At 43.6% G+C, this 16250-nt stretch overlaps 1 protein-coding gene across 2 annotated transcripts in view; it reads right to left on the bottom strand.

Moving 5' to 3' along the window:
• Fam155a (family with sequence similarity 155 member A) overlaps positions 1-16250 on the bottom strand; it is a 527148-nt gene that overhangs the window by 28192 nt on the left and 482706 nt on the right. The window lies entirely within an intron of this gene.

The raw sequence follows: 16250 nt of genomic DNA on the forward strand, positions 1-16250 counted from the left end.
ACAGCAGACAGCAACAAGAACTGGGTGTTTGCGTCTGTGACTCACACGGACTGCACTGAAAACCTCACTGAAAACGGAAACACTCAGTACAAATCAGACGTAATCTGCTCCATTTGATTAGGTGAAGGATGGTCATCCCTCCACCAGAATCCTGCAGTTGACCTTTGACCCAGGGCAATCTACCTTCCCTAAGTATTTATACACTCTACTGACCCTGTGGCTTTCACTGATTTCTTTGTGTGATTAGGGGGGAGGGGGAGTAAGCATTGAAAATTCGCCCCTTTCCCCCTAACGTGAAGTAAACTAAGTCTGAATTTAAACAAAGCAGCATAGAGCTGCGAAATTCAGTTTCTTTCCAGCTCTTTAGCAACAGTGGATTCTGCTAGTTTCTAGGAGTAAACAATAGTGTTTCATCCATTATACTCTACCTTGAAAAACGGATGGCTTAGCAATAAATGTACATGAGTAAAACACAAAATCGGATGAAAATGAAACGTATTTAACAAATTTATGTATTTTCCAAGCAAGCTACAATTTTTTTTCAGCCCTGATTCTCAGCATTTAGAATATATCAACTGATCATGTATTTCTCGAGAATAGTAAGTAGGTAAATAAGTGGAAAGTTTCAGAATTCAAAGCCCAAAATATGTAGATTTCCCAACTTTTGTTTTTAGTGGTTATGTTGTGCTCAATCAGGAAATGCTTTCAAAAACACGTGACCATTAACAGGGTTTTCAGACAACTGTAAACAACTTGACTTGGGTACCTGATCAAAGCCCATTTATTATGAGCTAATTGTTCTGGAATTACCTCACGATTTCTTATTAGTTTCCTAAATATCACATTTTATTCTTTGAAGAAAAGGTCTCTAGAGGCCACAAAAATGAATATGAAATTTATTAATAAATATAGATGGCCAAAGCAGCGTTTCTTGCCGTCAGTAATGATTTACCATCGTCCTGATCACTTTATGCCTGTCTGCACAGAGTTTTGAATGAATCCTAACGTAACAATGCCAAGGAGACTGCTGAGAAATCTTGCATTTCTGCTGGCAGGTCCAGGTATGCCATGGGCTCCCAGGGTGGTAGGTGTCCAGTGGACCAGCTAACACCACAGAATAAGGGGCAGCAACAGAAGAAGGGACAGGGAAGTGGTGTCTAAACTGCACTTCAGGGTAAAGCATCGGTGGTAGATGCTCTTTGATCAACCTAGACTAGTGTGACAAAATCCAACAGGGGATACAGCATTTACGATGTCAGTGAAGCTATGGTGTCCGAGTGCCCTATGTGCTTCCTGATTTCTGGGTTTAATTACCTTTGCTAGGTGCTAGAAGCAAGTGGGCCTGTTCATATGCACAGGCTAGTGATAAAACTGCATGCTAGTGGAAGCCCTCACTGTATATTTCTGGGACTTTAAAGACTACAATGGTCTGCTTTATTTTAAGGACTATCTCTGCACATGCAGAAAAAGCTCCAGGTATTCCATGGGCACCACTGTATACTCTTTCTCCAGTCCTCCCCAACTGGCTATTAAAGTTTTTTGTTCTTTTTTTAAGACAGAGTGCCAGGATGGCCTGGAAATCACTATGTTGTCAAGGATGACCCTCTTGTCCCCATCTCTCTGGAATTGCAGTATGGCACATATCTAGTTATGCTGTGCTGGGGATCGAACCCGGGGCCTTGTGCATGTTAGGCAAGCACACTACCAACTGAGTTACACCCTCAGGCAGCTTTATACCCTTTCAGATCTGTAAGTCTGAGTGTCAAGTTATGGCTTGTCTACATCCCCACTCCACCCACAGACCATGGCGTGGCATTGAGTGATGCATTTTGAGATATGGACATATCCTTTGCATCCTTTCTGTTGCCATGACCCACCATTTTTATTCTTGCTCTGACATATTTCCATTGCAGATATTTGTTCCTGCCTCAAGAAGCGGGCGAGTGGCCAAAGTAGAGTGAGTTTTTTGTTTTTTGTTTTTTTTTTCTCATCACCAGGCAGGAGGCTGCAGACAGAAGAGAGCGAGCTCCAGCCACCACAGGGAATTAGCACACATGCAACCAGCTTCCCCGCCCTTCAGTTCTGTGATGGGCCTGGATGTTTAGATACACCATAGGAAGCTCCCATCTGAGAAATATATTTCAGTTACCAGGCATCTGTTGAGAACCAGTGGAGGGAACCACGTGGGGGTAACAAAACAGAGAGGACAGAGAAGAAATATTTTATCATAACGTGAGAGATTAAGGCAGAGGAATGGTATTTATATAAGGAAGGAATTATCTTTTCCCTGTGCAGACATGTTTGTGATAAAACAGGCAACATAAGCACGGAGGATATTTGCTAGAACGTTCCAGCATTAACCAAAAAGGATTCGCATGGGAGGAAAGGCAATTTTGTAATTCTGCGAAAGATGACTTGAAAAGTAAAATGAAACAAACAAACAAACTCAAAACACATGCTAGCAAAAATCTGAATATTATTCTAGGAAGAATGGATTCTACCTGAGAATATACCATCAAGGGCAGGAAGGGGTGGGTGTCCTTGCTCTCAGAGAGAGCTGCTGTGTGCTGTGGGCTGTGTGCTGCAGGCTGCGGGCTGCGGGTGGGCTGTGTGCTGCGGGCTGTGTGCTGCGGGCTGCGGGCCCACGATGATGCTTTATTTACTTAATCACCATTTGTAATGTGGGGTCAGAATGGCAAGATATCCTGAAAGGAACTTAAATCTTGGAATAACCAATTAGCTGAGCTTAAAGATCACTCCTTAGCAAGCAGCCCATGACCTGGGCTGTAAAACTAGCCTATTACCTGAGGCACAAGAGGGCATGAACCCTAGAGGATACCCAAATAGTAGATGGGGAAGAGTGACTCCTACAAGTTGTCCTCTGACTCCCACATGAAGGCGTGACACACACACACACACACACATACACACACACACACACACTGGTTATCTTCAAATCAAGATGCCTTCCCTGATCCCTCACTCTAATAATGACTTACTTCCTCAGCTTTCTACCATGTTGCTGCCAAGTTTCATTAAATCCACATTTATACAAGATAAGTCTGCACTGTATGGAAAAGACAGACATTTTTCATTTTCAGTGTTGGTCTGCAAAACCAGCTGCCTGTAGCTGCTGCATTTTCTTGCTGCGTATGTGCTAGAAAGTTTTAAGTGGGTGAGAGATAGATTCAAAAGTCCAATCTGGAGTTCCTGCATCTTCAAGAGGACATCCCGATCCATCTGAGACACACTGTATACATCCAGGAATTAGTTCCTGCACCTTCATGAGGACATCCTGATCCATCTGAGAAGCACTGTATACATCCAGGAATTAGTTCCTGCACCTTCATGAGGACATCCTGATCCATCTGAGAAGCACTGTGTACATCCAGGAATTAGAATCTACTCTGAGCAGGAGGCCAAGAAAAACGGCTTCACCTCTCACAAATGGGTCTCCTGCCCACAAGTTTCCAGTTTCTCCTGGCACTGGCTGTGTTGCCAATGCCTCTTCCCCTCACATACTCGGCAGGTGAGCCCTACCAGAACATGCTCTCCCTCCATGCTCTGGTTAGAGGAATCTAGCGGGGTTGACTGATTTCACCACTCCATTTCATCAGCCAGGCTCGGGGGGGGAAAGAGAGTACAGCACACAAGCAGAGCTCATCCGGTTGAGCATTCTGTGGGCTCACAGAGGATGTTCTGTGGTAGAGAGTGGCTTGGGCAAAGGGATCAGAGCAGAGATAACAGTGACTCTGGTAAAGAGAAGAGAAAGTCAGAGTGTGGGGGACCACGGAGTAAAGACCATTACCAGTTACTGTTGAGTGGTTTCCATGTGCACCACAGGCATATGCCCTCATTCCAAACCAAGCTCAGAGAAGTCACATGGTTTGGACAGGATCCCATAACACAAACAACAATTAGGAGGATGTCTTTGGCAGTTTTACTGCAAGCCCCCACTCCACATATCGAACACAATCTACCCCACTGTCAAGTGAAAGTCAATATTAGCTCTCTTTGCTCTACAGCAGGTGTTTGGAAGTGGCAGGAATCACTTCTTCCAAGCTGGGACTCATGGTGTAGGCCTGTAGTCTTCAGTATTCCAGAGGCTGAGGTATGGGAATTGGAATCACAAGTTCAGACCTGCCTGTACTATATAGTCAGTTCAAGTCCAACCTGGGCTACTTATCTCAAAGCGCAAATAAAGGAAGAAATGCAAAAATAGGCCAGGGATTTGGCCGTGGCAAAGTCCTTACTTAGCAGATGTGGGGCCCTGTACTGAACAAAAGAAGAGGTAAAGATGATGAAGAAGAAACCTACCCTGCTAGGGCCAGACTTTGGATACAGAAATATGTTCTGCACATCTTTGATAGCTCAGCAACATCCTTCATCAAAGGGCACAAGTGTTCCTCCCCACAGTGAAAGACTAAACTCGTGGTGCAGCTCACAGTATTTATGAGTTTACTGACACAAGCTTCCAACCCTATGAATCGCTGGCATGAATAATGTAGTGGATAATGAGGAAGGAGCCAGAAATGTACCTGGAATTGTCTATTACCCAAATTAACAACCACCTCCAATTAAGAAGTATATTTCCCTGGCTCTGATTTTCTGGTGCACATGTGTGCTCTCTCTCCCTCACCCCCCTCCATGCCTGCTTTTTCTTCACGTGGATATTTATTCAGTTATTAAATCACGCAGTTGTAGGATCATTTGAATATGTTTTAAACAGAATTTGCTAAGCATTTTTAGTGTGCATTCTACACGCTTAATTTTTTTGGAATATTGTCCTTACATAAATACAAATTAATAAAATATACATAAGACCTATGAGTGTATTCATCACAGACCATGATAGACTCCAAGATCTTCCCAGGACAGTGTAATGCTGACTTCCATGTCCCGTCCAGGTGTGCACGTGACAGCTCTGAGAAACCCAGCATGGTTGGACTGGGATTTTAACTTATTAAGTTGTGAGATAAATCATGTGCACTGTCAGATTCTATTGCATAAACATTTAAGATAAAAATGACATAAGCTGCTTTTAAAGAATTTTTATCTATGACAATACAAAACACCAATTCCCAGAAGAATGGATCTTGGTCTGACTTGAGTCACTGATGAAGTTGCATAGAGATGTGGGATGAGACCCAGCCAGTGTCCCGAATGCACCAGTGAATGAGTGAATGAGTGAATGAGTGAATGAGTGAATGAGTGAATGAGTGATTAGTCGGAAGCATGCATGCCCCTATGAAGGTGAACGAAAACAGCTACAGCTTACACAGGCTAAGCCTGCCCCTCCTGTTCTAGGCAGGGAGACCCAGTCTTCCTGGCCCGTCTTAGGCTTGTCTGTTTTCATCTAGACTTGTAACAGGCTCCACGTCCCCTGCTGCCCTGCTTGCTTTTCACGGGAAGCCGATAAGCAGCAGCAAGCACATTCTGTGTCACGTGTGAGGTGCTGCGCACGCTCAGTGATGACAGTTGTTCACACCACGCCCCTGTTCCTACAGGTGTGACTCAGCAATTCCAGAACCATCTAAATCCAGAACACTTAACTGTAAGGGACACCTTCAGATTGCTTGCTGGATGCAGTATAATACAGTTAATAACTCATCTGCCATGTCTTAAGTGCCTCAACAACTTTGGGAAACAGTGGGAAGGAGACCATGTTACTGTGGTTCTTCGCAAATGGTTGAATTAAGAAAACGTATGTTTCAGCACCTTTAACTCTGTGACTGCCTAGGAAATTAGAGAGAAAAAAAATCAAATAGGTGTTTTAGGTAAAATGGAAATAGAATTCATTTGTGTACACTAAGATGGATGATTAAGTCAAAAGATAGGACTTTTGAACTCTTCCTAAAATATGTCTGAACATGGGTCCCTACTGGTTATTTCTCGTTTTAGTCCTCCTTTTAAATAGCATCTCTGGGAAATAAAACAGGCATTTCCTGGCTTCCAAGTGCACAATATCAGAGAAAATATAGGATGGTATTTTTTAGATAATTTAGTAAGAGATGCCCTGTGGCCTTTGACCCTGGCTATAAGCACACTGAGAATCAGCCACTGGAAGGCAGGCAGCCTTGCAGAAAATGGATCCTTCCTGTCACTTTCATCCATCCTAGCCAGAACTAGGCACTCATCAGATGGCGGTTTAACAACAAAAACAACAAAACGTGTTGCTGAAGAACCATTATCACTACCGCGGCATAATTACTGAAGACTTTAAGCGATGGGCTCTGTGATAATTAATAACAATGTTCCTGGCAACCTGCAACTTCAGAGCTACAGACCTCAGCTTCTTCAGAGCTGAAATCTGCATGTTCAGAAGGGTGAGGCTATATCCAGTTTCGTTCTCAGAGTAAATCTCCACAGGAAAGTGCACGAGACGCTGAAATACGCCTCGGTTAAATCCAGAAAGGACTTCCACAGCTTGTACAATTTACATCCGAAAATCTGGACATTTAACTCTAAGAATCCTCTGTTTTGAAAATGAATATTCATATGCACGATAAAATAGGTCACTGCACAGATGAAGAGCTCACAGTTTTGTCTGTCAGACGTGTTTGTAGCCCAAATGGTTTCAGCTGACCCAGAGGCATGTGCACACACTGCCTTAAACTTTCAAACCAGCAACTTGCCTCTGCGTTATAGATTTAGTTTTGCTGTCAGAGTTCTTGAAATAAGCACATTAAGGAGTTGCTTTCAATTACAGATAATATCAAGACCTAAGCAAGGTAAGGATCTATGGTTCAGCGCTGACAAGAATCATTTCAAAGCTGTGGATAGGCTGAAAAAGCACAGAAGGGTCCAGTAGAGATTTCTTTTCCCATGTAAGCAAAGTAACACAACTAAGGTGGCAGTTCTCCTTATGTGTGTGTGTGTGTGTGTGTGTGTGTGAGAGAGAGAGAGAGAGAGAGAGAGAGAGAGAGAGAGAGAGAGAGAGAGAGAGAGAGGGGGGGGAGAGAGGAAGGGAGAGGGGGGGAGGGAGGGAGGGAGGGAGGGAGAGGGAGAGAATAAAATAAAACAAACACCATTTCATATTGAAATAAGCAGATTCAGGCAACGTATAAACTTAGCTTTTGATCAACTGGTGGGGCGGCAACCAAGAAGAAAACAGAAACATCCTTTATTTTTTATTTATTTCTTTTTAAGACAGGATCCCCTTTACAAACCAGGCTAGCCTTGAACTCTCAATTCTCCCTCCTCAGAGCCTTAAGTACTAAAATTACAAATGCTGCTCACCACTCCTGGCTTTGGAATAGATTTTTAAAATAGTCCCTCTAAGACTCTAAGTAAAAAACTGAGCATATTCCTTAACCTTGTCACTGCTAGAGATACTGTGAATGTGAACCCCTCCAAAGCGCCACCTTTCCCCTGGATTCTGGTTGTAACCCACTCTGATACTGATGTATTTTTATCCTCTCCCTTCCACCTCCCTCTCCCCCTCCCTCTCCTTCTCTCTCTCCACATTTGGCCAGATTGTATTTCCATTGTCTTATTACAAAGCACCTTCTGCCTGTTTTTCCTCACACAGGAACCAGAACAACAAACACACAAAACACTGCTTGGCAGGAGTGTGAGCAGTTCCAGTTCTCTGTCTACAGTAAACCATGACCCCTTCCCCTCCCCCATGCCTACCCCCACCCTTCGTCATGAGGTTCTCTTGTATCACTGAGTAGTCCAACAATCTGCCTTAGTGAGTGCTTGGATTTTCCACTCGCAGCCTGCCTGAGCAGCAGAACACCAGACTGTAGATTTCTCAGGAAGGGAGCTGCTGCAGAGACCCAGAGGCAGAGAGCATGTATATGCTATTACAATGGAAAGGAATTGGTACAGGTGAAAATACAGTTTGGTTTTAGTCCTGTGACGTTAAGAACCTCGTCGTTATTGAAAATCAGCATGAACCAAGAGGAAAAAAAAAAACTTTTCTAGTTTTCTAGTAAGTAAAACAATTGCTCAATATCTATCTACCTATTAGCGTGTGCAAAGCAAGGGGCTCAGGAGACCATATAAAGCTGAAAGGCCAGAATTCAATTCCCTGGACCAGACACGTGGTCTAAAGATATCTGTCACTCCTAGACTGTGCAATTATCAACTGTGCCTCTCCCTGCCTACCCAAAGCATGTGTCTCATGTGAGAGGCTTGTGTCACGATGTTTCAGATTTATTGTGGCAAAATAGATGAACGGTATAGGCTCGGACACTCAACATCAGCGAGCACAGCATAGGTGGTTCCTATTTGGACTTCTGCTCCGGTTGGATCTCAGACCCCTGTCTCCTTCCTCCACCCACACAGCATAAATACTGGGCACTTTGAATTATATTGCAGCTCATACGGAGTATTTTTCTCAGTACTTTGTCAGGTGGTGGGGTCATCTTGGTTATGCAAACAGCACTGACGACCTCAAGTACCGCCGTGACCATGCCCCGCACAACACGTGCTTATATGGTCCCAGCTCCTCTTTGATCACAGAAATGCAAAGCCATATTTCCAACAGACTATTTTTTAATATAACACTTCTACTGAGTCTTCCAGCCTTGATCTGCGTGTAGCCGTGAATGGGTTTGGATGATGCAAGCTGCTAGTGTTTAAGGCACAACGCCTGCGTGAGTCCTAACAAACACGCTTGGAAAAACCATGCCTGCAGATTTAATTTTAAAGCAACAAAGTAAAAACCACCTTTGAACTCAGGTTATCTGATCACATAATCTCGATAATTTCATCAAGTTATAATTTTAGCCAAGTGATTTTCTGATACACCATGTCTACAATTGCAGGCTGTGTAGGACTGGTGGTTTTCTTGTCTTGACACACAAGAAAGTAGACACTTTTAAAAGCAGGCAACATTTCCCTCCCAGTGCATGTCACTTTTTATACCACAACACTGAGGACAAAAAACTGGAAAGAAATCTGTGCTGAAGAGACGATTCCTCCAATGAGGAAGCCCCAGAATTTACTCCGGTGTATGTTGCAGGAGAGTGAATTTGTGTTATCTAAGATTCATTCGGCAATACCACACTCACAGCATTGAAGTGTGGACAGAAGAATGGTCTACATGTCAGCTAAAATGGGTTCCAGTCAAGTTTGACGAGGTTTGGCTGATGACAGGTGTTTGCAAAGCTCCCTATGTCAAGGTGCAAGCTCTTCTTTGTGCATGGGTGTATGGCACTTCACAGCATATCAAATGAAGTCAATCCTCTATTAACTTATTCATCTCAGCAACGGTTACTGAGGGCATGCCTGTGAAGAGCCTAAGCCAGGCTTATTGACTGACAGACTGGCACCACTATTGACTAGTGCTGAATATAATATAATAATACAATATAATATAGTAAGCATAGAGAAACAGTATCGGTGAGGGTTAGTCTCAAAGAGGGGTAATGACAACTACCATCCAACACAACCTATTTGGAAAACAAACCAAGAACAGGATAAAAGGAACATTTAAGCCCAGAATCACTCACAAGTTTCCAGCCATTTCACCAACATGACCTCCTCTATCTCAGTGACATGGGACCATCAGATCTCTTGTAGCGGATCTGAGTATCGAGGAGTAGAAAGCTTAAGTCTTAGGGAAGCAGGGAAGTAGGAGAGAGGAGGAGAGGAAAGGAAGTCGTCAGTCCTGTTTCTCTGCAGTCAGAGGCTGGGAAGTTCCCTGCACAATCACTCTGCGTGCTCGACGGACCACGCACAGAAGTGTGCTCTCTCGTGGCACCAACCTCTAGGATGCCCAAAGCATTCAGTCATTTGGTTTGTCTACTTGGATCAATATCAACCATTTTTGCAAAGTGGGGGGACTAAGGTTACTCTAGGTTGGTAACTGCTGCATGCCAGGCCCTCTTACCCCACTTCAGATATTAAGGTTGCCCCTGAAAACTGATTATCTTCTCCGGCTCAAACCACCAGCTTCCTAGAAGTGGTATTTCTGGATTGTTTTGTAGAATTTCCTATCTTTGTTTTTGCCTTGGGCTTCCAAGTAGAATATTATCTGAACCAGAAAGGGCTCAGATAAAATACAAGCTGTGCTTTTAGACACAACCAAGAATTTTGAAATTATAACAGGCCTTAGCGAGCCTGTTTATTTTTGGTCTCATTTTAAAACATTTAAATGAGGCAAATGAGGGAATACCTCATCTGCTGATGTAAAATCAACACCACTCATGTTGATGGGGGGCCCGTGCCGCTGAGGAGAAGTGCTCTGGTGAGAGCGCCGTCTCTGGAGCACCGAGGGGCTTTCATTAGGTTTGTCTGTGATAAAGAGAATTTTCTAGACCTTTCTCACACTGGGGGTTGCGCAACACCTGCAGTATAACTAGGTACTCAGAATCCATGTATACTTTAAAGTGCTTTATGTGACTGTTATTGTGCAGGGGGGAGGGCCTCAGGCTCAGCTGCTAACCTGTTCATAGCAGAGTTCAGGAGAGGGAGCGAGGTGTCCACAGGAGATGCAGAGTGGATGAGGGATGTGGAGAACGGCTTGTTTACCAAAAGAAAACTGCATGCCATGCCCAGGAACAACCACAATCTCACCCCTGGTGTTAAATCAATTCCCCTCTCCACACCCGGGCTCAGAGCAGGGGTCATTAAGAAGCTGGCTAAGTGCTTAATTGGGTTCTGAAGGAGGTTCCTCCATTAACATTAATTAAGGCCTCTCTGGGCACAAGAAAGCGCATCTGTCAGGTAGGGGTTTTTTGGGTTCACCTGTCTTGCTGTTGCTTTTGGGTTTTGCCTAGATTCTAAAGGAAGCTTTCAATGCCTACAAGGATCAAGGGTAAAGGGACTCCTTGTTCCTGAATGGAAGGCTTGGCAAAAGACTGGAAAGCAGTCCTTTCTCTTCTGTGTTTGCCCTTGAGAAGAGAGATGACTGAATTGTGTGGAAACAATGTGTTGGCTGTTGAGCACTGTAGTTACCTCTTGCAGAGGCACTGCCTCCCGAGTTCATAGAGAGGCACTTTTGAGTTAAGGTTGTTATTATGAGTATATTAATCTCATTAGGTGGATCCAAATGGCATTCCTGATATTCAACCCTTTTGGTTAAAAAACTGGAAAGTTCATATGGTTCAGTATAATAAATTCAAGAAATTCTCATTTTTAAATGGAAAATAAAATGTAATCTCCTTAGAAAACACGGGAAGTCTTTTTCCCCCTCTCCTTATTTCCGCACCTCCTCACAGTCCAAAAGCAATTCTGTGTGCACAGGAGCAAGAAATATAGCATAAGGTCACCAGTTTTATCTCTGAGAACCGGATGGGGCAAAATGTGCATGTCTTTTGTGTGTGTGAATGCACTGTATATACTGACATATTTCCCATACATGTGTTCATCTTTTTTTGACTTTCAAGATGTACAAAGCAGAAGAATTATGTAGGAAAATTACAAATTTTGAGATAATAAATATTTATTGCCTGCCTATTAAGGATTGGGAGGAATACAAAGAAGCTATGACTAAGAGAATTGGAAGAATACAGAAGAAGGAGAGAGAGAAGTATGGGAAAGAGATAGATGTTAGGTGGGTGGGTAGATAGGTGGATGGATAGACAGAGAAAGAGAGACGGAGATGGAGAGACAACAGAGAGATAAATCTCCCTGCACATTCTAACAAAGAGACAAGAAGTGCAGCAACTGAGGACGTCCAGGTCCAAGGCCTTGCAGTGAAGCTTAAAGAGCATTGATTTTGACAAGGAAAATTGACAATATAAGGCTTATAATGAAATTTGCTCTGTTTGGACTAATAAGGAGAATAGAAAGAGAACACATGCTCTAATGCTCTAAAGCTGTCTGCACGACAAGATACAATGTACCTTTCAATAAAAAGCTAGCTACACATTCTTCAGTCCTTTGCCTATTTTGTGGCATCTCCAATTTCTTTTCATTTTGTCATTAAAAAGCGATGTGGTAACCGTGGAGCAGGTAAAACCTCCAGGAACTGTTAATGGTTTCTGTCCATTTTGTTTTCTCCTCTGTCCCCTATACCCCCAACCAGGACCCTTGTGCTGTGATAAGCGACAAAATTTGACTATTATTATTAGACTAGAGCAAATAAAACTTGCGGTATGTCACAGGATGAAGCCATGTCCCATGTTCTTTACTCTTGTTCTTCTTGCCTCCACACCTACCTCTGCTGTTCACTGATGGCCCTACAAGGGAAGGATGTCTGTCCTACAAGGGAAGGATGTCTGTCCTACAAGGGAAGGATGCTCTCTACGTTTGAGAGGGAGCCTCAATATCTTTCTGGGAGCCTGAATATCATAGGTGATTGATGTGTTTGAAACTAAGAAGCAGAAAACAGGAGGTCCAAAGGTGAAACTTGAAAGGTCCAGATGACCTTCAGGACCCATGAAAGTTGTCACCTCAGAGGTCACCTTAGAGGTGACTGAGCAGGCATCCTCACCAGTGGTGGGCTTTCACGTCTTATCTCGCGAAAGCACCTTGAGATCTCTAAGTACTTGTACATCTTCTAATAGATGTCAAGATGGCTGGATGTCAAAGAAACGTGTTATAACTATTGGGAAAGTTAGGCCTCTCATAGTAAACAAACCCCGAACAAGTCTAAATTTAAACTCCTGCAAAGAAAATCTGGAGAGAATGGAGACCTGAACGTCAGCCCTGTAAATCATAGCAGTTGCCTCTTCTGTAGTCACTGTGACGTAAGCACTCAGAAGCAAAGCCAAGGTAATGAAGGGCACAGCTCACTGCCCTTGCCATGGGTCCTGGCATGTGGCCTTAAGGCTCTCAGGCCAGGCAGCTCAAAGCCAGGGGCATATGGAGCTAATCAGTGAGGCTGCCCAGTAATGGAAAGGCTGTTTCTGGGAGCCGAGAGCCCACTCACCAGGGGCTCATCTTGGAGAACACAGGAAGTCCTAATATCTCAAATCTGGAGAGCAGGAGTGAAATGTAATCTGATGGGTAGATTTTTAGCCAGTTATAATCTTCCAGGCTATTTCACCCAGAACAACCTTGTCCCCCACAAACATCAGATCCCTAAGTATACAGGCAGAGGCTCTTAGAGCAAGACTGAAGTGCACAGGCTGTCCTCACATCCCCTGTGCCTCTCTGCCATCCACTCTGCTGCTTCTGTTTGTTAACGACAAAGGGAAACTTTACTTTTTGTTCTATGCACTCAGGAACTGGCATAAAACAACTAAAATAGTTAAGCTGACAGGGGCTTACTTTTATTCTGAGTTTTGAACAAGTACCAAAGCTGTTTCCTGGACCATGATTTCTCTATAATGAAGATGGCAAAACCAATGAGAAATCTGGCAACCCAGAAATAGAGGAAGGTAGAACATGCCCCAAGAAACAGAGCCCAAAACAGAACTCCAACACCTGGTTCAGACCCTACTGTCGCTGGTATACAGCAGGGAGACTAAGTCAGAAGAAGGGGTATTTGTGATTTTTCTCTATGGGGCATCATAAACTAGCTCCTCTAATAAGAAGTATGTCAGCATTACCTTCCACAGTGTGGGCCCACGAGTTCCCAGTCTTTGAATCGCCACAAAATCTTGAGTCAAATACTCTGTGGTTACTGATAGAGACCTCGGGTGGGGGACACCCTTCCGGATCATTATCACTATGAGTTGGGGGAAAGGGGAGGACAAAAATATATGTAAGCAGTTTGCTTACAGAGTTCCAAAGGCTTCTTTCTGTCTGGCTGTGCTGCCTGTTACATAAGCAAATCTTAGGCAGGAAGAACAGAGGCAGGATCGATAGCAGTTAAATTGAATCCAGTGTCGCCACAGCTACGTTTACCACCCAAGGCCATGGAGCAATGGGGTGGAGGTTAACAGACAGACAGAGTGCTCATTATTCCACACTTTAATTACCCAATAACCTAAATCCGCAATAATTTTATCCCTGTGTCTTAAAAAGCAACATGCTACTATTGAAATAGTATTACGCAATCAGACTTAACTTTAGAAACTATGTTTCTATCATATTTTCTAACCCATGCAAAACCCACATCTTTAGAATATTCTCTTCTCTAAAATTCTTTGTCTAAAAAAAGAAAATCAACATTTAAGAACGCGTAATTCTTAAAGACAAAGGAAATTCAGGAGACAGACATTTTAAAATACAGCACCAAGTCAAGCATTCATAATTAAGAGTACGATGCAAAACTGTTGAGTGGATGCATAAAACTTGACTAGTTTTAACACCACTGTTAAAAGTTATTATTCGTCATCAAATGGACTGAGAACGTAGGTGATCATTTGTCCCCCCACCCCTTGTCACCTCAGAAATTGGAAGTGAGGGTGCACAGATCATGTAATCTTTCTACTTATTGTCCCACATGGGCTTATTATGTTGCCACCTTGCTTCTGTTATATTGTACATGAATAGTCACAATACTATACCAGTTATACACAGGAAGGGAGCAGCATAGAGCTTTTAAGTCTTTTCTAAGTTTCCAGCATTCAGAGCTTCAAACGAGAAATTAAAAGTTGAGGCTGGTACTGTGTCTTAGATGGACCCAGAACAGGGAAAGGGGAGGGATGTCTGTCTGTCCTCCTATTTTTAAGAGCGATAGATTGATATTTTCTTCCAGCTACCATCTTTTTCTTTCCTCTTCCTGTTTATAAGGGAGGCAAGGTCCACTGTGTTAAACTCAGAGGTTGAGCGAGAGTTTCCACAAGCTCCCTTTTCCAGGAAGGGCCTGAGACTGCTCATGTGGTTGAGGGCAGGCGGCAAGTCTGACTAGCCCATGAGAAACAATGACCTGGCTATCCTTTCACAAAGTAGCAGGTGTCCTTGAAGCGGCAGGATTTTGTGTTCTCTCCTTTAATGAGGATGCTGTTTTTATAAACATCAAAGACAAGTTGGACAGCCAGCCCCAGTAGGCAGGCTGTAAGAGGTTCCGCACAGCCCTGCCATCCACTGGTCCTGCGCAGAGTCAAACATGGGGTCAGGCGTGGAGTAGAGTAATCAGTGTTTCCAAGCTGTCTGTTGACCTTGGCTGAGGGTCACAAGCCTGTGATAACATCCACCAAAAGGGGGCTCCCCTGGATTTTGGCACAATGTTTGGCATAAAATGAGCAGGGAAGCCTAGTTGAGCTCCTCCAGTCCCGACAAGGTGTTTCCAGAGAACCGGCCTCTGACTTCACTATTTTTGGTAATTACAGTTAGACTGATTGACAGTCAGAATCCATTCCTTGGTTTTCAGACAGGCGAGCTGACATGAGAATCGGTGTGCTGTGCTTGCTTGAATGCTAACAAGCCACAGTAAGCCTCTGCTACCCACTTCGCCTCCACATCCTGGCCAACGATTCTCAAGGCAAATGAATCCCCAGGCATCTTTCTTAGTGTGCAGGCCTGAGAACACCCACTACAGCTGTCTCAGTTCTTATCATCTTTTCCTGTATAGCTTTTGCTGAGTTAAATTAGTTTAATTGACCAAGGGACTAAGCCACTAGCTATTACATAACATATTAGAAATCTTCATCGAAATCAATAACACAAGTAGTATAGTATTCGCTATTAGAATGCACCCTGTCTGTTATTCAAATGTTTCCTGAAAGGGCTTTGTTTATTATTTTGTTAACAATTTCACCCAACTGGAATCTCACCCTGAAGCATCACTAAGATAAATCAGGTTTGCAAGCACCAATTTCTGTTTCAAAATTGAATGCATACCACATGATGGAATTCTTGCTTTTGTGATGCAGACATTCACAGGAGCACTTCCAAACAAATGGTTTCAAAAAAAGAAAAATGACAACAATTAGACAATTACACATACTCACAGCAGTCCAGACCAGTACGAAGAATTCTGCTCGATTACTGGATGCAGGTTTGCTTCCCAAAAGGCAGGCTATCCTTGTATTGGCTTCTTATGGTAGATGAGCTCACTTTTCAAAGGACACATATAAAAGAATGGCACAGGGATCAAACAGCCTGCCCGTGCTCGCTATCTCTCATGGTTGTCTGGTACAGTTTGTAGTAGGTAGGTGCCTAACTCTCATTTCCTGTCTGGTCAGGATGGGATGGAAGGTTAGTGTGAGCCGACAGTGTTTCCCATGGCCTGCTGACCTCTGCCTGTGTAGGTCACAGTACCCTGTCCTGAGGAGAAAGGATGTGGGTGGGGCAGGTGGATCCCTGCCACGCAGTCTTTGCTAAGAACAGGGATGCCTTTGCTTTGTGGGGGGTTAACTTTAAAATGCTCCAGGTAGATAGATGTCTTGGCCAAAAGTCAGTCTTTTTGACATCATGCAAGGCCCCAAAGGCTAAAAGGTCAGCAACAGCATGCTTTCCGTCCT

The sequence above is a fragment of the Mus pahari genome, chromosome 19, assembly GCF_900095145.1.
Source record: "Mus pahari chromosome 19, PAHARI_EIJ_v1.1, whole genome shotgun sequence".
In the NCBI taxonomy this organism is placed as follows: Eukaryota; Metazoa; Chordata; class Mammalia; order Rodentia; family Muridae; genus Mus; species Mus pahari.